The 22177-nt window shown below is 45.2% G+C and overlaps 1 protein-coding gene across 1 annotated transcript in view; it reads left to right on the forward strand.

Moving 5' to 3' along the window:
* The window catches only part of RBM28 (RNA binding motif protein 28), a 150996-nt gene that overhangs the window by 111321 nt on the left and 17498 nt on the right, over positions 1-22177 (forward strand). The gene's annotated exons all lie outside the window — the stretch shown is intronic.

The following is a 22177-nucleotide window of genomic DNA, read 5'->3' on the forward strand; positions in this document are numbered from 1 at the left end:
TCAGCAGACTAGCATCAGAGGCACTCCGGAACTCATGCATTGTAGACTGAATTAATGTAACTGGAAAGATGTCAAAACAAATCCATCTGGAGCACTGTGCATCAGCAAAACATTAACAACCAGCAGAAATGTTCTCTAAAATAAGTGAATGAAATCCAAAGTTCCAGATAAAATCATTTACCAGCCGGAATTGTCGTCTGTGGTTGATTAGTGATCTTCATTTCTGTATTATGTTTATTGATATTTATAAACATTTGAATATGTAATCCCCACGTGCAATATCCTGGAACACAGTTCAATAGATTACATTCTTATATTAAAAAATCATCTTGTGTAAAGATTAAAAAAAAAAAAAATCATCTTGTAAACAATACCTGCCATTTGAAGGCAACATTTTCAGTTATTTAATAGACGTAATTAGACTAAACTTTTCGTTCTATTTGAATGAAAAAGCCGAGGTTAGTTTTCCTCCCCAAAAGAAAGAGTTGAATTGTGCAATAGGCATTACCCGATTTATACAATAATGTTGACACTGCTTCATTGAGTAAGTCGGGTGTTTTACTAGGACAGAATTCACAGTCATGTTCCTTAAGTCATCCTATTTCTTTTTTCACTTCATGTAGCAAAGATCATTGAACACAATTGATATTGTTTTATTTTTAGTTGAACATCTAGTTGGATTAGCTTTTTCTGGTGATCTGTTTTGCTTCACTTGATGCCTAAGGCTATCTGGTTTCAAATTCACTTTTTTGACCTACTGTATGTATTTTATTCTGTCGGGTCATATCCTGTAGTGGTGACCCCTCTGTTACCACAACCAGTACCACTTCTTTTGCTGCTGGAGTGACCTCGGAAAGAGGTCCTATGTTCCTTAAAAGAACTGTCTTTGAAGCAGTGTTTTGCCATATACAGATCTCCTCATTAGCACAAACAGCCTTTAAGATCAGTTTGAAGTTGATGCCACAGGACACCACTGACAGACATTTGACCTGCACTGTCTTGGACTCTGGAGTGTACTTTTCTCCGTTCCTTTAATCCTTCTATTGAGAATGCCTTCATCTAATGGTATACTTACTTTTCATGGTGCGGCAAATAGATGTGTGAGGAAGCAGAAAATAGAATTTTGTATTCTGCAGGTCCAGATATGAATAGTCTTTGAGCCTATAGAGAAACCCAGTGGCAAGGCCTCTATTTCAGCTTCTTTGATCCAACGATGGAGGATTTCTTCCTCCCCCCAGTGTAACAAAGTAAAGTCGAGACAAAAAATTAAATACCATGCCTTGACCCATATTTTTTAGTGATTATTCACTGTGTCTCCTTAATTGTCTGTACTGTAAGCCATAGATTTCACATTCGTTCAGTTCCTGTCCAGACAAACAGTGATTTATCTACATAAGTAGATTAGTAGATAGACACCAGCTACAAACTCCAGCAAGCCAGTTCCAGCACCGCTTCTGTGACACTAAAATACCCTGGATTCAAACCAGGCTATTTGCAGACATCTTAACTGGGGACTTTAGAGATCATTGTTGTGAAGTGCTGAAGAATTTTGAAAAATGGCTTAGCATTGCTGCACCCAGTATCCATAGACCTAGTATGGTCTTCAGACGCTCTTTTTATGTGAGAGCCTAGATTCCTTATGAAAATGACCAGAAGATGGGTTGTAGCTATAATACAGAATGGTTAAAAGCTGAAATTCTGGAGTTTTCTTCCCAGCTTTCCAACCAGGAATTTGAAAACTTTTCTTCTACGCCAGCTGGTAACTGCGATACATACTTTAGTCAAGAAAATAGAACAAGAGCTTTCCTTGGGACAAAATAAACCGAGCACTATACATCCACTATTACTTGGTAAATAGAACCACAAACAGAATTTAGAATGCTCAAACTAAATTACGGTACTTTATTCCTCGTGCGTCATATGATGCTTATCCCTGCTTACTAATTCCCAAGATGTAGTGGCAAATTTTATTTAACATTTACCACCCCATTATTTATATTCTTACTGTGCAGTCCTGCAATTTACTATAAACTGTGCCTCTCATGCTTTTATTTGTGTGCATGGCTGCAGTAGTAGCAGCCTTGTTATTTATCAGTAAATCTTTGCCTATCCTTTCTTGAATAACTGATTGAGTACGGCGCACTCTCCTTCGAATGCATTATATATACACACACACTGCATTCAAAATGTTACATGTTCTAGGGCTCAGGGTAAACTATTATTTATTAGAACATTGGAATGTTGGAAGCTCCATTGAAGACAATGGAGTGCTCCATGCTTTTACGGGCAGGTAAAGGCCCGCAAAGCAACATTCCAATAATGTTTTCAAAGGCCTCTCGGAGCCAGAGGGAATTTAAATCCCTCGAACTCCGTGAGGCCTTTGTTTTTATTTTTTGGAACATTCTGCCCTCTAGTGGCAGAATGTTCTAATAGCCTTATTGCCCTTCGTAGCTGGGCTATACCGGCTATTAAAGTCCCGCTCCCTTGTTAAAGTCATTCGCCTTCGGCTCGGGCCTGTACCGCTGGAGCGGGCCTTTAATAGCTGGTATAGCCAGCTACGGCGGGCTATAAGGCTATTTTGAATGGTTGTCCTATTTTCATTCATCAAACATCTGTATTGAGACCGATCATGCCAAGACAATTTACTATTTTGAAAAACATTGAGTAATGATATCTTCAAATGTACAACTCTTTCAAAGGTGAAAATATATTTTGCCAGTAGCTTTGGGTTCAAAATTACTACATAACTAGCATTGGTTCGTCAGCCTAACCGAAGTCGATTAGTATCCCATAACATTTTTAGCACCTCTATTTGTTAACATTTCGATCACTTTCATTTTTGCTGATAACAGAAAAGTTCTTAATGTTTTTTAATTATTGTTCAGGGCACTAAGATGGTTCTTAACAAACAAGATTTTTCTGCATTGTGGTTGCTACCTAAACATTTCTTCATCTTTACATTATTCCACACAGCCTTCTCATTAAATAGTGTTAGTGGGTGATGCATGACAAGATGAGAAACCGTAGCCAATCTGTATTTTTTTGCCAGTTCTGTTCCTCTCGTAGGTGATTGTTAAATTGAAACAACACAAGACGAAGAGTACTATTCTTGCACCTGACTTGCTCTAGCAGTGGTGTACCCAGACCTATTCCTCCTGCCTTAGTAGCCATGGTGGCTACTGTATGAGGTGGGTTTCCCAGTTTCGCATGTCATCAAAATTCTTCACCAAAATGTCATTGCTGCTTTTGACCACCTATCTCCTGAGTACTTACAGATCAGGCATCTGAGTCTGCACTTCAACTGTATAAATGTCTTGAAAAGGGTCAGGCTCAATTCCATGAGGCTGTTGTACAACTTTAAGTATAAGAGATTCTGTTTTTGTTTTCAAAATCAAGGCACCCAAAAATAGGAGAAGAGGAAAAAAGAAACTACTGTTTACTTTCTCCTTTTGGCCATTCTTTACTAAAAATACAATTAACTACTGTCAATGCTTGTCACAAATTTGTTTTCCTTACATTGCTTTTCACCATCCTAGAGATTATACTTTTCTTACAGGGTCTTAAAGTTTTCACTCCTGTTCAAAAACATAGTCCTGCTGGGGAGCTGATCCTTTTTGGTTATAAAAAGACCACATCACCCATTTCAAATAAAGGCTCATGGTAGTTCTACAACGCATCATTGAAGGTGACTTTTCTAGTTGCTATTCCTCCATCTTTAAGAGTGAGGTTCAAGAACTCTATACTCACAAACTGTCCACAGTTCATTTAAAATCTCGTGTCTGACTAATTAAAATCAAACCATATATGACAAGGATGATCTAAAAAGGCTACACAGTATTCCATCACTGTCAGAACCCACGCCTCCTTGCTCCCAATAGCAATTTTGGATTTCAGCATTGTCCAACTATTTTCTTACTTTGTCGCCTAATTCTTCATCCACAGGAAAATATTCCTACTCACTTTACATAATTACATGGCCTCGTGATAAGACCAATGAAAAACATAAGTTCAAACAGTGGCTTATTGATGACAGAGATAGCACAGGTTTAACATGCCCAGTACAATCTGTATCTAGATTACCAGCATCCTGCATTGCTGGTGTAAATGCAGGGCTCCTATTGTGCTTATTAAATACGCTCTCTCAGATGTACAGTGCAACTATTCAGAGATCAGTCTATTAATTTGCAAATTAATAATGTAGTGACTAAAATGGGTGGAAATTGCATAATACACACATGAATGCATATAACACCCATTCGGTCCTTTTAGGTCTGCTCTTATGGTGAGATTTTGTGTTTCTGAAAACCTCCCTCAATTTTAAAGCCAATGTGAGTAATCACATTGACGAGGAGCACTGAAAATGTAGTATTCTGGATTTGTGGCTGGTAGTGAATGAATGAATAAATGAATACGCATTTATATAGCGTATGGCTACCTGAGGGCATCCCAGCGCTTAATGTGGCGCCTCAGTCAACAAAGCACAGATTAAGCGAAGAGAAAGGTTTTAAGCCGTTTCCTGAAATTAAAATAATTTGATTCCAGGCGAATATGCTCATTAATTTGGTTCCATAACTTGGCTGCACTGTACAAAAACTGTCGACCTCCTGTTCGAACTTTCTTATAATCATAGACACTATGAGTAAGTGTTTATGGCTGGATCCCACGTCTTGTTGGTGGTATAGTTGCACCATAGATTGGATCAATGGGGAGACGTTTGCAGAAATGGCTTTATGACCGATGCACAGCGCCTTAAAGCTAATTCTGGCCTGAATGGGAAGCCAGTGCAGGCTAATAAGGGCTGAGCTGCATTTAGGGATGTTCATTAATAGGTGGGCAGCGCAGTTCTGATCAATTTGCCGTCTGTTGGTAGTTCCCAGGGGCGCTCCTAGATACACAGCATTTGCTTAATCCAGTTGCGAAAGTATCAGCGCCCGAACTAACACTCGTCTAGCATCAAAAGGAAGGAGAATCTTCCTTATCATCCTTGGAAGTCTATAACAACTAGCTGCAACTTTACAAGCTTGTTTTTTTAAATCCAGGTTACAGTTGAGCCAGACTCCCAGATTCTTAACCCCTTCGCTGCTAGGCCTTTTCCCCTCCTGTGCTAAGCCCTTTTTAGGTTTTGACTGGCCATGCGCTTTGCGCATGTGCCAAAAAACCTCTTGAGTTGTGTGTGTGGGTTTGGGTCGGCCCTCGTCATTGATTGGCTGGCTCCATAAATGGAGCCTAGCCATTGGACGAGGGGCCTGTCCGTCAATGCCGGACCAGACACGGGGGCGTTCCCGAGATTCTTTGGCTTTTGCCGACGTCACGCGACGCCGGGAACGCCCCCGATTCTGTTCCGGCATTGCCGGCACCCGCCTTCCTGCTCCGGTGTCTGCCGCCGTCCGTGTCCTCTCCCGCCCCCCTCCCCCTTGATGAACAGCCGGCATTGCCGGCACCCGCCTTCCTGCTGTAAGGGTGAGCCGAGGTGCATTTACCGCCTCCCGAGCCGCAGCTGATCCAGTATCCGGTGTCTGCCGCCGTCCGTGTCCTCTCCCGCCCCCCTCCCCCTTGATGAACAGCCGGCATTGCCGGCACCCGCCTTCCTGCTGTAAGGGTGAGCCGAGGTGCATTTACCGCCTCCCGAGCCGCAGCTGATCCAGTATCCGGTGTCTGCCGCCGTCCGTGTCCTCTCCCGCCCCCCTCCCCCTTGATGAACAGCCGGCATTGCCGGCACCCGCCTTCCTGCTGTAAGGGTGAGCCGAGGTGCATTTACCGCCTCCCGAGCCGCAGCTGATCCAGTATTTCTACCGACGGCCATCCCTTGCTGCCCTGATAGTCTCACCATTTCCTGGTCTCTCGCGCATGTTTGCTGGTCGGCGTCTGCCTCACAACACGTTCCATGTCGATCCGCTCTCCCCGCCTCCCTCTCCCCTCCCACTGCAGATCCCCGCCTCCCGAGCCGCAGCTGATCCAGTATTTCTACCGACGGCCATCCCTTGCTGCCCTGATAGTCTCACACTGCGAATGATGCCAAGCGTTTGGCGGTCGGAACCTGCAGAGAGGCTCTGAGTGAGTGACACTGTGGGGTGGGGAAACTGGTCAGTCACCGCTATCGCTGGTCAATCTCCATCTTGGAAGCAAGATCTGAAGTAGTTCTGTGTGAAATTTGTGTCTTTTTTTTTGGGGGGGTGGGGCAAAAAATCCAGAAATAAGTGCATGAAATGCCAATGCGGCATTTGAATCGAGTGGGTCCGGCCCCTGCATCAATTTTGGACAAGAGTAAGCATTGCGAGCTGAAATAAAGCACAACATTGCACATGATGCGAATACCAGCTGTTCGTGTTTGAGTTGTTCGCATTGTTCCCATGCTCCTGTGGTGGGACGTTTACCGAAGCAACATATCTTCATTACGGCGTGGCGTAATGTGAATTTGTAAAATTGAGGTTCGAGTAAGCTCATATTTCACGGTTTCAGAACTCTAATATCTATACAGCAGTGGTGCATACCTTGGGTTAACGGATATACCCGGTAAAGCAACCCACTGTGTGCATGTTCTAAGCTGCAGAGTGACACTACCGACAATAATTTTGGTGGTAAGGAACTTTTGCTTTTTTCCCATAAAGTTTGAACTTTAAAAAGTACTGCATATCTTGTGTTCCAGTGGAAACGGTGGAGATTTGCATATTGTTACCAATATTTTACAATGGAGGGATTTTAACAGCATTTATTGAGGGTAAAGAATTGGAGATATTGTGACTTTATTTAGCCGAGTTTTAAGGACTGGAGTTTCATTTTGTTACTATGTTTAAGATTGTAGTATGGCCGTAAATTGCAAAAAAAAGATTATGGTAGCATCCTAACCACTAGGCCAAATATAAAGGGTTGTAAGTTTCACCAGAAACTTAAATCGCAAAAGTTGAGTGTTGTGCACTTTTTTTATATTACATATTTATTTTTGGAAAGTTATCATGCAGATTTTTTTTCTCCTTAAAGTAAGGAAATGTTTATTGAACAGTAAGTGAAACACTGAACTAGTTTAGTTATCTAATAAAAGGAGAATTGCGCTGAACTACATTCTTAAGATTGTATAATTTCAGGAAAAAAAATCTTGCTTTAATAATCGCAGTCTTGTTGCAGAAGTGAACGGTTGTTGAAGTTCTCTGCAAGATGCAGCTGAAAATGGGCGCTGATCGGAATTGAAGTGTTTAGATGTTGTCGTGAAAATGCTGTCCTCTTGAAAGTGCAGCTAACTACCCAGAAATAAACATAAATAACTGGTTATGTTGTAATATGGTTCTTTGTTGCCATCTCCTGGTTCTGGTTAAATTTACAAACCTCTCTGCCTTCGCACTTGTAGTTTAACCCCTTGATGTGAATATTGGGTCATATAACAGTTACCCGATATGCTTTATCGGTCTGTGTTCGTGTATAATATATATTTGTATGTGTGTGTGTGTGTGTGTGTGTGTGTGTGTATGTGTGTGTGTGTGTGTGTGTGTGTGTGTGTGTATCATAGCATGTGTGGCAGTAGGTAAACTTTTTTGCATACTCGCCATCTAGTATTTGGCTCGAAATGTTGCAACTTATTTTTCTTTAAAGAAGTCTTTGGGGTCACAGGATCTCTGTGACGACTCCTCTAGGAATGTGCACGGACGTGTATCGGGGTTGCTCCCAGTCACAACGAGAATGACTTTTTTCGTTATGTCAGTAGAGTCTGTTACCTTCCTTCCCATCGCAGAGGAAACTTTTCAACGCCACTTCATTTTTTTATGATGCCCACTCAACTCCTAACGTTAATTGTCGTCCAGCAATCGAGCCACTCAACCCTTCAGGCAGTGCGCTCCCCTGACTAGCTTTAGAGAATGTGGACGTGCATAAGGTAATGAAACGGTCACCCGTCAGAAGATGCCCGCAGTGCCATTCCAAATACCCCCTGGGCAGAGCTCCCCGCCGTTCGTAACTTGTGCCTCTTTCTGGAGCACAACAAGAACTGGTGCTATTCTTGCTCTGCTTTCAGAAGCAAGCAAACTGCATCGGAGACTAGACAGACTGGGGACCCACTGTAGAATGTACAAATCCTCGTCGGAAATGTCAGATATTTTTTGTAAGGTGGACAAGCTTGGCGCCGAGAGAGAATCTGGTGATTCACCTGGCCTTCAGGCCCACCAACCCAGACCAGAGATAATCAGCTCTGACATTTCAGAGCCAGGAGGAAGAACCAGGACGGTTCATCCATCTCAGTCGAGCCCGGACCTCGTCTGAAAAGCACCACACTTTCAGCCGCTACGTCCACATCCAGGTTGCACAATAATGTGCCTCCTGGGAATGGATTTGTGCATTTCCATAGCGCCCCATGATCGCCTCCACATGTGCCTGCTTTAGGAGTGCCCATCAAGCGAGTGACTGCATTCGGAGGGTTAGTTAGAACATCTAGTGTTGGTAGAGGAGAGCACCCATCACGCTCTACTGTGGTGAAACGGCAACAATCTGAAGCAGGGCAGGCCTAGTTCCACTGGTGACAATCGCCACAGATGTATCTCTAGCCAGGCATGGAGTACATCTCAACAACATGGCAGTCCAAGGTCTGTGGCAACCTCAACATCGAGGTCTCCACATCAACCACTTGGAACTGTTAGCCATTCATCTAGCCTTTAACCCCTTTCTTCAATAGATTTGAGGCAAAGTAGTTCTTGTGTGTCCAGAAAACATGACTGCCATCTTCTACCTACAAAGGCAACTAGGCACACATTCCTCTCAGCTGTCGGTCCTAGCTCAAAATCTGGCGCTGGGACATCCACCTCCAGTACATCTCCAACCAAAGAGGCTTCTGGGAGTGGATAGCGACTTTGCAGACCTGCTCGGCAGTACGCAGCAACAAGCTCACAAATAGCAACTCCATCCACAAGTCCTCTACCCTTACTTTCAGAGATTTGGCACCCTAAGCATAGACCTTTTCACCACAAACGAAAATACAAAATCCCCAACCTTCACCGCCCGGTTTCCACACCCACAGTCCATGGGCAGTGCTCTGTGGATGATCTGGTCAGGAATATTTGTGTACAATTTTTTTCTCCTCTCCCAGTGATGCCTTCTGTGGTCAGGAAGCTGAGGCAAACATCCCTCACACTCATCCTGGTGGCTCCAATGTGGGGCAGACAACACTTCAGGAAATGTCCATTACCTCTCACAATAAGCTTACCAACAGGCTGAATCTTCACACTAAAAAAACACAGCAAAGCCAGACACCCAGACCCCAAGCAGCTCAACTTGTGATTTGGCTCATGTGGTCCTACAGTTTGGTCCTACAGTTTGGTCCTACAGTTTGGTTATCTTGATGTACCTCAAGAATACATGGACAAACTTAGAGAAGTTCCTAGGCCCGCTACACACACCTGTTATACTGCGAATTGGCAGTGTTTAGTCCACTGTTGTACTCCAAACCACATAAACCCTCTTATGCCTACGGTTTAAGACATTCTTTTACCATGTTCATTGTGTAGCAGTGTGTGTGGGAAGCTTTGTGTGGCTGTGTGTGTGGGGGGGCTGTGTGGGTGTGTGTGTGGGGGGATCTGTGTGGGTGTGTGTGTGGGGGGGCTCTGTGTGTGTTTGTGTGTGGGGGGGCTCTGTGTGTGTTTGTGTGTGTCATTTGCGAGAGATAAAGCTAGTGGCATTGTAAATGGTCATGCCATTTATTTATGTTAAAAAACATAAATAAAAATAATGTCAAGAGCAATGCCAATAGCTCTAACTTTAACAAAGGCAAAACCATTGCATTGTAAATACTTGTTTGGCGATTTGGGGTAGTGCACGCTTAGGCCCTTGTAACTTTTTGACCACATAAGGTATCCACGCCAAATTTGCGTCCTTTTCTTCCAACATCATGTGGATTCTAAAGGCGCCCAGGGTTTGTGGATTACCTTGGAGGGGTCCCAGAAATTAACCAAAATATAGTGATTTTTTAGTTTTTTTCAGAAAAATGGGAAAAACGGGCTGCAAATGAAAGCCTCTGGGTTTTTCCCTGAAAATGTTATCAAAAAAGGGTTTGTGGGGCTGAAATCTCCATTTTCTCAGCTTTTAGGAAATGACAGTCTTTTGTCAGAGAACCGACATTTTTCACACAGTTTTGGCATTTTTCTGGGACATAGCCTATTTTTGCTATTTTTAGAGCTTTCCACCTCCTTCCAGTTAATGGTAGAAATGAGTTTGAAAGCAATAATGGATCCTAGAAAGCTGTACATTTTCAAAAATTAGACAAAATTCTGAATTCAGAAAGGGGTCATTTGTCTAAATCCATGAAGGTTTCTTTATAGAAACTAACAGTTAAATATTGGAATAATTGAAAAATTGTTGAAAAAAACAGCCTTTTGTCTCAACGTTTTCACCTATAACTTTTTCTAATTTTGAGAGCTCTTGGAAAGCAATATACCGTTACATCCGTTAGACCGTCCTGGTTGTGGGGATATATAGGACTTGTAGTTTCACCAAGAACCCGACGAACCCAGATCCAAAAACTGAGCAGCAACTTGCAATGGTATTTTTTCATTTACTGGGTATAGAGCACTTTGTCTTGGAAAATGTATACATGGAAAAATCTGTATGAAAGACACCTATGTATTTCTGAATTGGGTACAAAATATAGAGTTCAGAAACAGTATATAATTGCTAATTTTCAAAATTGGGAATACTCATACTAGCATGAGAATTAGTGGTCATTTTTCAAAATTTTTTTTTTTTTACACAATGTCTTTCATTGAAAGGGAGAAATGCGCAAAAGCTCAATTGGTAATAACAGTTGATTTACAAATCTGAATTACCCCAAGTCTCCCGATAAAAACGGTACCTCACTTGTGTGGGTCGGCCTTGTGCCTGCGACAGTAAACGGCGCAAAATGCAACGTGGTGACACCTAAATTTTGTAGTTACAAATTGACCCTTTTTTTAGCAAAGTGCCTACCTGTAGTTTTTGCACCCTAGCTCTGCCGGCACCTAGGGAAACCTAGCAAACCTATACATTTTTGAAAAGTAGACACCCAGGGGAATTCAGGATGGGGTGACTCGACTGCCTACCACCAGGTCTTGTTACCCAGAATCCCTTGCAAACCTAAGAATTTGACAAAAAAACACATTTTCCTCACATTTCTGTGGAGGAAAGTTCTGGAATCTGCTTGGATCAACAAATTTCCACCCACCCAGTGGTCCCCCAGGTCTCCCGTAAACAATGGTATCTCACTTGCGTGGGTAGGCATAGTGGCTGCGACACGAAACAGCGCAAAACGCAACGTGGTTGCACCTCAATTTCCCAGTGAAATCTTGCGCTCTTTGGACAAAGAGACTACCTTTTGTTTTTGAGCCCTAGCTCTGCCAGCACCTAGGGAAACCTAGCAAACCTATACATTTTTGAAAAGTAGACACCCAGGGGAATTCAGGATGGGGTGACTCGTCTGCCTACCCCCATGTTTTGTTACCCAGAATACCTTGCAAAGCTAAGAATTTGACAAAAAAAACACATTTTCCTCACATTTCTGTGGTGGAAAGTTCTGGAATCTGCGTGGATCTAGAAATTTCCACCCACCCAGCGTTCCCCCAGGTCTCCTGAAAAAAATGGTACCTCACTTGCGTGGGTAGGCATAGTGGCTGCGACATGAAACAGCGCAATAAACAACATGGTCGCACCTCAATTTCCCAGTAAAATTTTGCAGTTTTTGGACAAAAAGACTACCTTTTTGTTTTTGCGCCCTAGCTCTGCCAGCACCTAAGGAAACCTAGCAAACCTATACATTTTTGAAAAGTAGACACCCTGGGAAATTCAGGATGGGGTGACTCCTCTGCCTACCCTCAGGTTTTGTTACCCAGAATCCCTTGCAAAGCTAAGAATTTGACAAAAAAAACACATTTTCCTCACATTTCTGTGGTGGAAAGTTTTGGAATCTGCGTGGATCAACAAATTTCTACTCACCCAGCGTTCCCCCAGGTCTCCCGAGAAAAATGGTACCTCACTTGCGTGGGTAGGCATAGTGGCTGCAACACGAAACAGAGCAAAACGCAACGTGGACGCACCTCAATTTCCCAGTGAAATCTTGCCCATTTTGGAGGAAAAGACTACCTTTTGTTTTTGAGCCCTAGCTCTGCCAGCACCTAGGGAAACCTAGCAAACCTATATATTTTTGAAAAGTAGACACCCAGGGGAATACAGGATAGGGTGACTCGTCTGCCTACCCTCAGGTTTTGTTACCCAGAATCCCCTGCAAAGCTAAGAATTTGACAAAAAAAACACATTTTCCTTACATTTCTGTGGTGGAAAGTTTTGGAATCTGCGTGGATCAACAAATTTCCACCCACCCAGCGTTCCCCCAGGTCTCCCGAGAAAAATGGTATCTCACTTGCGTGGGTAGGCATAGTGGCTGCGACAGGAAACAGCGCAAAACGCAACGTGGTCACAACTCAATTTTTCAGTGAAATTGTGCCCTTTTTGGGCAAAGAGACTACCTTTTGTTTTTGAACCCTAGCTCTGCCGGCACCTAGGGAAACCTAGCAAACCTATATATTTTTGAAAAGTAGACACCCAGGGGAATACAGGATGGGGTGACTCGACTGCCTACCCCCAGGTTCTCTTACCCAGAATCCCTTGCAAAGCTAAGAAATTGGAAAAAAAAACGCATTTTCCTCACATTTCTGTGGTGGAAAGTTCCGGAATCTGCGTGGATCAACAAATTTCCACCCACCCAGCGTTCCCCCAGGTCTCCCAAGAAAAATGGTATCTCACTTGTGTGGGTAGGCATACTGGCTGCGACAGGAAACAGCGCAAAACGCAACGTGGTCACAACTCAATTTTTCAGTGAAATTGTGCCCTTTTTGGGCAAAGAGACTACCTTTTGTTTTTGAACCCTAGCTCTGCCGGCACCTAGAGAAACCTAGCAAACCTATATATTTTTGAAAAGTAGACACCCAGGGGAATTCAGGATGGGGTCACTCAACTGCCTACCCCCAGGTTCTCTTACCAAGAATCCCTTGCAAAGCTAAGAAATTGGAAAAAAAAACGCATTTTCCTCACATTTCTGTGGTGGAAAGTTTCGGAATCTGCGTGGATCAACAAATTTCCACCCACCCAGCGTTCCCCCAGGTCTCCCGAGAAAAATGGTATCTCACTTGCGTGGGTAGGCATAGTGGCTGCGACAGGAAACAGTGCAAAACGCAACGTGGTCACAACTCAATTTTTCAGTGAAATTGTGCCCTTTTTGGGCAAAGAGACTACCTTTTGTTTTTGAACCCTAGCTCTGCCGGCACCTAGGGAAACCTAGCAAACCTATATATTTTTGAAAAGTGGACACCCAGGGAAATTCAGGATGGGGTCACTCGACTGCCTACCCCCAGGTTCTCTTACCCAGAATCCCTTGCAAAGCTAAGAAATTGGAGAAAAAAAACGCATTTTCCTCACATTTCTGTGGTGGAAAGTCCCGGAATCTGCGTGGATCAACAAATTTCCACCCACCCAGCGTTCCCCCAGGTCTCCCGAGAAAAATGGTATCTCACTTGCGTGGGTAGGCATAGTGGCTGCGACAGGAAACAGCGCAAAAGGCAACGTGGTCACAACTCAATTTTTCAGTGAAATTGTGCCCTTTTTGGGCAAAGAGACTACCTTTTGTTTTTGAACCCTAGCTCTGCCGGCACCTAGGGAAACCTAGCAAACCTATATATTTTTGAAAAGTAGACACCCAGGGGAATACAGGATGGGGTGACTCGACTGCCTACCCCCAGGTTCTCTTACCCAGAATCCCTTGTAAAGCGAAGAAATTGGAAAAAAAAAACGCATTTTCCTCACATTTCTGTGGTGGAAAGTTTTGGAATCTGCGTGGATCAACAAATTTCCACCCACCCAGCGTTCCCCCAGGTCTCCCGAGAAAAATGGTACCTCACTTGCGTGGGTAGGCATAGTGGCTGCAACACGAAACAGCGCAAAACGCAACGTGGACGCACCTCAATTTCCCAGTGAAATCTTGCCCATTTTGGAGGAAAAGACTACCTTTTGTTTTTGAGCCCTAGCTCTGCCAGCACCTAGGGAAACCTAGCAAACCTATATAGTTTTGAAAAGTAGACACCCAGGGGAATACAGGATAGGGTGACTCGTCTGCCTACCCTCAGGTTTTGTTACCCAGAATCCCTTGCAAAGCTAAGAATTTGACAAAAAAAACACATTTTCCTCACATTTCTGTGGTGGAAAGTTTTGGAATCTGCGTGGATCAACAAATTTCCACCCACCCAGCGTTCCCCCCAGGTCTCCCGAGAAAAATGGTATCTCACTTGCGTGGGTAGGCATAGTGGCTGCGACAGGAAACAGTGCAAAACGCAACGTGGTCACAACTCAATTTTTCAGTGAAATTGTGCCCTTTTTGGGCCAAGAGACTACCTTTTGTTTTTGAACCCTAGCTCTGCCGGCATCTAGGGAAACCTAGCAAACCTATACATTTTTGAAAACTAGACATCCAGGGGAATTCAGGATGGGGTGACTCGACTGCCTACCCCCAGGTTCTGTTACCCAGAATCCCTTGTAAAGTTGAGAAATTTGAAAAAAAAACACATTTTCCTCACATTTCTGTGGTGGAAAGTTCTGAAATCTGTGTGGATCAACAAATTTCCACCCACCCAGCGTTCCCCCAGGTCTCCTGAAAACAATGCTACCTCACTTGCCTGGGTCTGCCTAGTGCCTGCGACAGGAAACAGCGCAAAACGCAACGTGGTCACAACTCAATTTTGCAGTGAAATTGTGCCCTTTTTGGGCAAAGAGACTACCTTTTGTTTTTGAACCCTAGCTCTGCCGGCACCTAGGGAAACCTAGCAAACCTATATATTTTTGAAAAGTAGACACCCAGGGGAATTCAGTGTGGGGTCACTCGACTGCCTACCCCCAGGTTCTCTTACCCAGAATCCCTTGCAAAGCTAAGAAATTGGAAAAAAAAACGCATTTTCCTCACATTTCTGTGGTGGAAAGTTCCGGAATCTGCGTGGATCAACAAATTTCCACCCACCCAGCGTTCCCCCAGGTCTCCCGAGAAAAATGGTATCTCACTTGCGTGGGTAGGCATAGTGGCTGCGACAGGAAACCGCGCAAAACGCAACATGGTCACAACTCAATTTTTCAGTGAAATTGTGCCCTTTTTGGGCAAAGAGACTACCTTTTGTTTTTGAACCCTAGCTCTGCCGGCACCTAGGGAAACCTAGCAAACCTATATATTTTTGAAAAGAAGACACCCAGGGGAATTCAGGATGGGGTCACTCGACTGCCTACCCCCAGGTTCTCTTACCCAGAATCCCTTGCAAAGCTAAGAAATTGGAGAAAAAAACGCATTTTCCTCACATTTCTGTGGTGGAAAGTTTCGGAATCTGCGTGGATCAACAAATTTCCACCCACCCAGCGTTCCCCCAGGTCTCCCGAGAAAAATGGGATCTCACTTGCGTGGGTAGGCATAGTGGCTGCGACAGGAAACAGCGCAAAAGGCAACGTGGTCACAACTCAATTTTTCAGTGAAATTGTGCCCTTTTTGGGCAAAGAGACTACCTTTTGTTTTTGAACCCTAGCTCTGCCGGCACCTAGGGAAACCTAGCAAACCTATATATTTTTGAAAAGTAGACGCCCAGGGGAATACAGGATGGGGTGACTCGACTGCCTACCCCCAGGTTCTCTTACCCAGAATCCCTTGTAAAGCGAAGAAATTGGAAAAAAAACGCATTTTCCTCACATTTCTGTGGTGGAAAGTTCCGGAATCTGCGTGGATCAACAAATTTCCACCCACCCAGCATTCCCCCAGGTCTCCCGAGAAAAATGGTATCTCACTTGCGTGGGTAGGCATAGTGGCTGCAACAGGAAACGGTTCAAATTGTACGGTGGTGAATTTACAATACCAAATTGCAAAACAACCTTGATTTTTGGGGGGGGCACCTGCGTTTTTGGCCCGGGGCTCGGTGGTTTTCTTTGGAAAGTACAAAACCCAAACAGTTCTGAAAAGTAGACCCCCGGGGGAGTCCAGGGAGGTATGGCATGCGTGGGTCCCCGAACGTTTTCCTACACAGAACACCTTGCAAACCTTAAAATTAGGTAAAATAATCACTTTTCCAAACTTTTTTGCGTGGGATCACCGTGCCGGCAAAAATGTCCTACCACCCAGCGCTGCCCTTGTTCTCCCGAGTAAAAGGATACCTCACTTGTGTGGGTGCCCCAAAGCAGAACAGGCCAAAAACGAATGTTGAAAAAAGTAGTATTTCAGTGTTTCAAATTAAGCCCCCCTGCCTTAGTCACAGGCCTTTGGCCCACCCACACAAGTGAGGTATCATTTTACTCGGGAGAACAAGGGGAACGCAGGGTGGTAGGACATTTGTGCCGACACGGCGATCCCACGCAAAAATGTATGGAAAACTGTTTTTTTAACCTAAATTTGTGGTTTGCAGGGATTTCTGGGTAGGAAAACATTGGGGGACCCACGCATGCCATACCTCCCTGGACTCCCCCGGGTGTCTAGTTTTCAGAACTGTTTGGGTTTGGTAGTTTCCAAAGATGCCCGCCGAGCCCCGGTCCAAAAACTCAGTCCCCCCCCCCCCAAAAAAAAGAAGGTAATCTTGCTATTGGTTATTGTAATGTCTCCACCGTACGATTTGGACCTTTTCCTGTTGCAGCCACTATGCCTACCCATGCAAGTGAGGTACCATTTTTATCGGGAGACCTGGGGGAACGCTGGGTGGGAGGAAATTTGTGTGAGCCCAGTGACGCCACGCTTTCCCACACAAAAAAAGTGTGTCAAAACTGATTTTTCCATCAAAAATTGAGGTTTGCAAGGGATTCTGGGTAAAGGAACGTTGGAGGATCCACGCAAGCCATACCTCCTTGGAAGCCCCCGGGTGTCTACTTTTCAGAAATGTGTGGGTTTGGTAGGTTTTCCTACATGGCCGTCTCGCACGGGGCCAAAAACCCAGGTAACCCCTCTTTCAAAAGCTGGTGGGATTGACATTCAATACCACCAGCTTTTGCAAGAGGGGTTACCTGGGTTTTTGGCCCCGTGCGAGACGGCCATGTAGGAAAACCTACCAAGCCCACACATTTCTGAAAAGTAGACACCTGGGGGCTTCCAAGGAGGTATGGCTTGCGTGGATCCTCCAACGTTCCTTTACCCAGAATCCCTTGCAAACCTCAATTTTAGCTAAAAAAAAATCATTTTTTTCAAACTTTTTTGCATGGGAAAGCGTGGCATCACTGGGCTCACACAAATTTCCTCCCACCCAGCGTTCCCCCAGGTCTCCCGATAAAAATGGTACCTCACTTGCGTGGGTAGGCATAGTGGCTGCAACAGGAAACGGTTCAAATTGTACGGTGGAGAATTAAGTTTTCAATTTGAGAGCGTGTGATTCAAGGAAATTGTGACAGACAATTTCAAGTTTGCAGGAGATTCTGTATAAAAATCAATAGAATTCACCAGAAAGACATGACATATACTTCCATGGTTTAACAATAATAACTAAATTTAGTAAGTTATTTATAGCTATAATGTACACCGTAACAGAGTTACTCAAAAGTGAAACATTCAAGGCACGGCTAACTATTCCTCAAAGACACACACATACAGGTTGGATTTGGCACGAGGGCGAGTGATGGTTCAGTACATAAAATTTTACTAACAAGAACTTTCGAAAAATGAAATGCTCTGCCAATACATAAATGCATAAAAACCGAACCAGTGACTCGCAACTCGTGAGCTGTAAAGCCACGACAAGGCACCAACCGTTTTACAGGCCATTCACGCGCCTTTCATACCTGATACAAACCAGACCATTGACACCATCCAGAAAGAACAGCAACACATTACAACAATCACAATAAGGGACAAGGTACATCCTACTTCAGAAAGAGATAAAAGACAAACATTACTGCACAGCCATCTAATCCGCAAGCACACACACATTCTGGTTGGATTTGGCACGAGGGTGAGTGATGATTCAGTACATACAATTGTATTCGCAAGTAATTTCAAAAAAATGAAATACACTGCGTATAATTGAAAGTATGATAAACTGAACCACTGACTCACAGCTCGTGAGCTGTAAAGCCACGTCAAGGCACCAACCTCTTTACAGGCCATTCATACACCTTTCGTACGTGTGACACATACAAAACATTCACACCGCCAGCCGCGGACCCATCACATTTCAACACTCACACCAGCAGACAGCGCCATTCAAGGGCCCATCACTTTCACACGCCCACATTTCTGACATTGCAACAACACAAAATGATGGACTGCGTGGAGTGTCACTCACCTAGCAGTGTGTGTAGTGACCAACAAAAAGTAACTACTCGCACACCGCTAGCCGAGCGCCAGTCCACCCACACCACCATCCAAGCACCAGACCATGCACACCGCCAGCCAAACACCACTCAGCGCGCACCGACAGCCAAGTACCACTCCACACACACCGCCAGCCAAGTACCACTCCACACACACCGCCAGCCAAGCACCACTCCATGCACAGACAGCCAAGTACCACTCCACACACACCACCAGCCAAGCACCACTCCACACACACCACCAGCCAAGCGCCACTCCACACACACCACCAGCCAAGCGCCACTCCACACACACCACCAGCCAAGCGCCACTCCACGCACACCACCAGCCAAGCACCACTCCACACACACCACCAGCCAAGCACCACTCCACACACACCACCAGCCAAGCGCCACTCCACGCACACCACCAGCCAAGCGCCACTCCACGCACACCACCAGCCAAGCGCCACTCCACGCACACCACCAGCCAAGCGCCACTCCACGCACACCACCAGCCAAGCGCCACTCCACGCACACCACCAGCCAAGCGCCACTCCACGCACACCACCAGCCAAGCGCCACTCCACGCACACCACCAGCCAAGCACCACTCCACACACACCGCCAGCCAAGCACCACTCCATGCACAGACAGCCAAGCACCACTCCACGCACACCACCAGCCAAGCACCACTTCACACACACCACCAGCCAAGCGCCACTCCACATACACCACCAGCCAAGCACCACTCCACGCACACCACCAGCCAAGTACCACTCCACACACACCACCAGCCAAGCAACACTCCACGCACACTGCAAGCCAAGCGCCACTCCACACACACCGCCAGCCAAGCACCACTCCATGCACACCACCACTCCACACACACCGCCAGCCAAGCACCACTCCACACACACCGCCAGCCAAGCACCACTCCATGCACAGACAGCCAAGCGCCACTCCACGCACACCACCAGCCAAGCACCACTCCACACACACCTCCAGCCAAGCACCACTCCACACACACCTCCAGCCAAGCACCACTCCATGCACAGACAGCCAAGTACCACTCCACGCACACCACCAGCCAAGCACCACTCCATGCACAGACAGCCAAGCGCCACTCCACGCACACCACCAGCCAAGCACCACTCCACACACACCTCCAGCCAAGCACCACTCCATGCACAGACAGCCAAGTACCACTCCACGCACACCGCAAGCCAAACGCCACTCCACACACACTGCCAGCCAAGCACCACTCCACACACACCGCCTGCCAAGCACCAGACCACGCACACCGCCTGCCAAGCACCAGACCACACACACCGCCTGCCAAGCATTAGTCCACGCACACCGCCTGCCAAGCACCAGACCACACACACCGCCTGCCAAGCACCAGTCCACGCACACCGCCTGCCAAGCACCAGCCCACGCACACCGCCTGCCAAGCACCAGCCCACGCACATCGCCAGCCAAGCGCCCTTCCACACACACTGCCAGCCAAGCACCAGTCCAGACACACCACCAGTCAAGTGCCAGTCCATGCAGGCCGCCAGCCAAACACCAGTCCATGCACGCCGCCAGCCAAACACCAATCCATGCACACCGCCAAATAATTTTTTTTTAAAAACAAAGAAAAAAATTACAAACCATTTGGAACTAGATATAAAACTACAACTACAAACAGCATTAACTAAAAAACAAACTACTAATGCCACAGATGCAACTGAATAACCAATAAAAAACATTACAGACCAGGCAGTACACCATTAGACTCACGGTAGCTCCCAAAATTTCTTTTGAGTGTGATACATTTTGAAACATCTGGGCACACAAAGCCCAGGATTAGAAGGACAATCAGCACAGTGCATACGAGTATCCTTCCGCACATCTCTTCGATAGCAGACTTTACATCTCTTACAGGGATTGTTTTTTCTGGGCGTGGCAGGAATGTAATCAGCAAAGTGGCGATCTCGCAATCTAGCCACTTCCTCCACCACTCCGACTCTAGGAACATGTGCCTGTTCCACAACAACAAGGCTGCCTATCACAGACTCCTGAAACTGAACAAAAGTCGACTTTGACGCAGGAGAACACTCCTTGAACACAACAAAAGCATTAAAAGTTGCTAAATTGAACAGATGGATGGCCAACTTCTTATACCAAATATAAGACTTACGAATAGCAGTGTAAGGTTCCAACCTCTGATCAACTCTGTCAACACCACCCATGTGCTTATTGTAGTCTACAATGCACACAGGTTTACGCACTTCAGCAACAGCACCCCAAACAGGCATAGATGTAGTACTTTCATCATGGATGGTACTCAGCATGTACACATCCCTCCTGTCGACAAATTTTACAGCAAGCAGTTCATCACTACGCAAGGCACTGCACTGTCCCCTCTGAAGCTTTTTGCAAACAAGCTCTTTCGGATAACCTTTACGGTTAGAGCGGATTGTGCCACAGGCAAAAGTGTCTACTTTCAACAACTCCTTAAACAATGGCAAAGCAGTGTAGAAGTTATCAAGGTACAAATGGTGGCCTCTGTTAAACAGTCCTCTAGCAAGATCCCAGACAATTTTCTCTGCCACTCCAAAAGTGGACGGACAACCAGGGGGGTCAATAGTGGAATCCTTACCAGTGTACACACGTAAATTGGAGACATATCCTGTCCTACTCTCAGACAACATATACAGCTTAATTCCATAACGTGCCCTCTTGCTAGGAATGTACTGCTTAAAAAGTAAACGACCCTTGAACAAGACCAAAGACTTATCAATAGAAATTTCTTTGCCTGGAGAATAGATCTCTGAAAATCGATCTACAAAATGATCAATAACAGGCCTAATCTTAAAAAGGCGGTCATAGTCAGGGTGATCTCTTGGCAACGCCAAATCATTGTCAACGAAATGCAGCATCCGAAGCAAAAGTAAATACCTATCACGAGACATAACTGCAGGAAATATAGACGTTGCCATCAAGGGACTGGAAGACCAATATGAAGCCAGGGAAGGCTTCCTTATCAAGCCCATCAAAAAAGTCAAACCGAAAAACCTATTCATCTCATCCAGATTTGTGGGAGTCCAACGGGTAGCTCTAGAGTGGGGCCTAAGTTTGGCACTGTTCTTCCTCAAAAACTGTTCCGCATACAAATTAGTATGCTCAACAATCTCAGCCAAAAAGACATCATCCATGAACAACTTAAAAAACTGTATAGGCAAGAAATTTTCACAATCCACTTTACACCCTGCATAACCAGTAAAGTCAGACAACACCGGCTGCACCATTTTTGGATCAACCCAGAGTCCAGCACTTCCAATGGGAATGCTTGCAGCACCAGGCAGGATGTCTCTTGCTGCATCGGCACATCAATCTCCTCCTCTAAAACAGGCACTTCGTCCGCACTGAGATTGGATTCATCATCCGATGATTCCATGTGGAGAGAAAACTCACTGCCTGAATCATCCTCTCCCTCAGACGCACTGTCAGTCTCATAATCCAGCTCAGAGGAAGATTCAAGAAGCAAACTAATCACCTGCTGAGCAGTCATTCTACGGCTAGCCATAATGCTAACTAAAAAAGATTATTTGTCAAACACGTGAACAACAAATCCTTTGAAAAAAAAGAAATAAACACAATGTTGCTTTATCTCACAGACCTATATACTCCAACACTATACCACTCACTTGACAGAAGCAGCTAGACTCAGCACCACCTACTCTGCACAGACACGGAAAGGATCAACAATATCCCACTAAAAAAGAAAAAGGTAAAAAAACAAATTACACATAAAACAACGCAAAAAACATCGCAATTAATTTCATGCTCAGAACACAAACAGAAATACAGCCATTATGACAGCACTTACAAAAAAAGAC

The sequence above is a fragment of the Lissotriton vulgaris genome, chromosome 1_1 (assembly GCF_964263255.1).
Source record: "Lissotriton vulgaris chromosome 1_1, aLisVul1.2, whole genome shotgun sequence".
NCBI classification, from domain to species: domain Eukaryota; kingdom Metazoa; phylum Chordata; class Amphibia; order Caudata; family Salamandridae; genus Lissotriton; species Lissotriton vulgaris.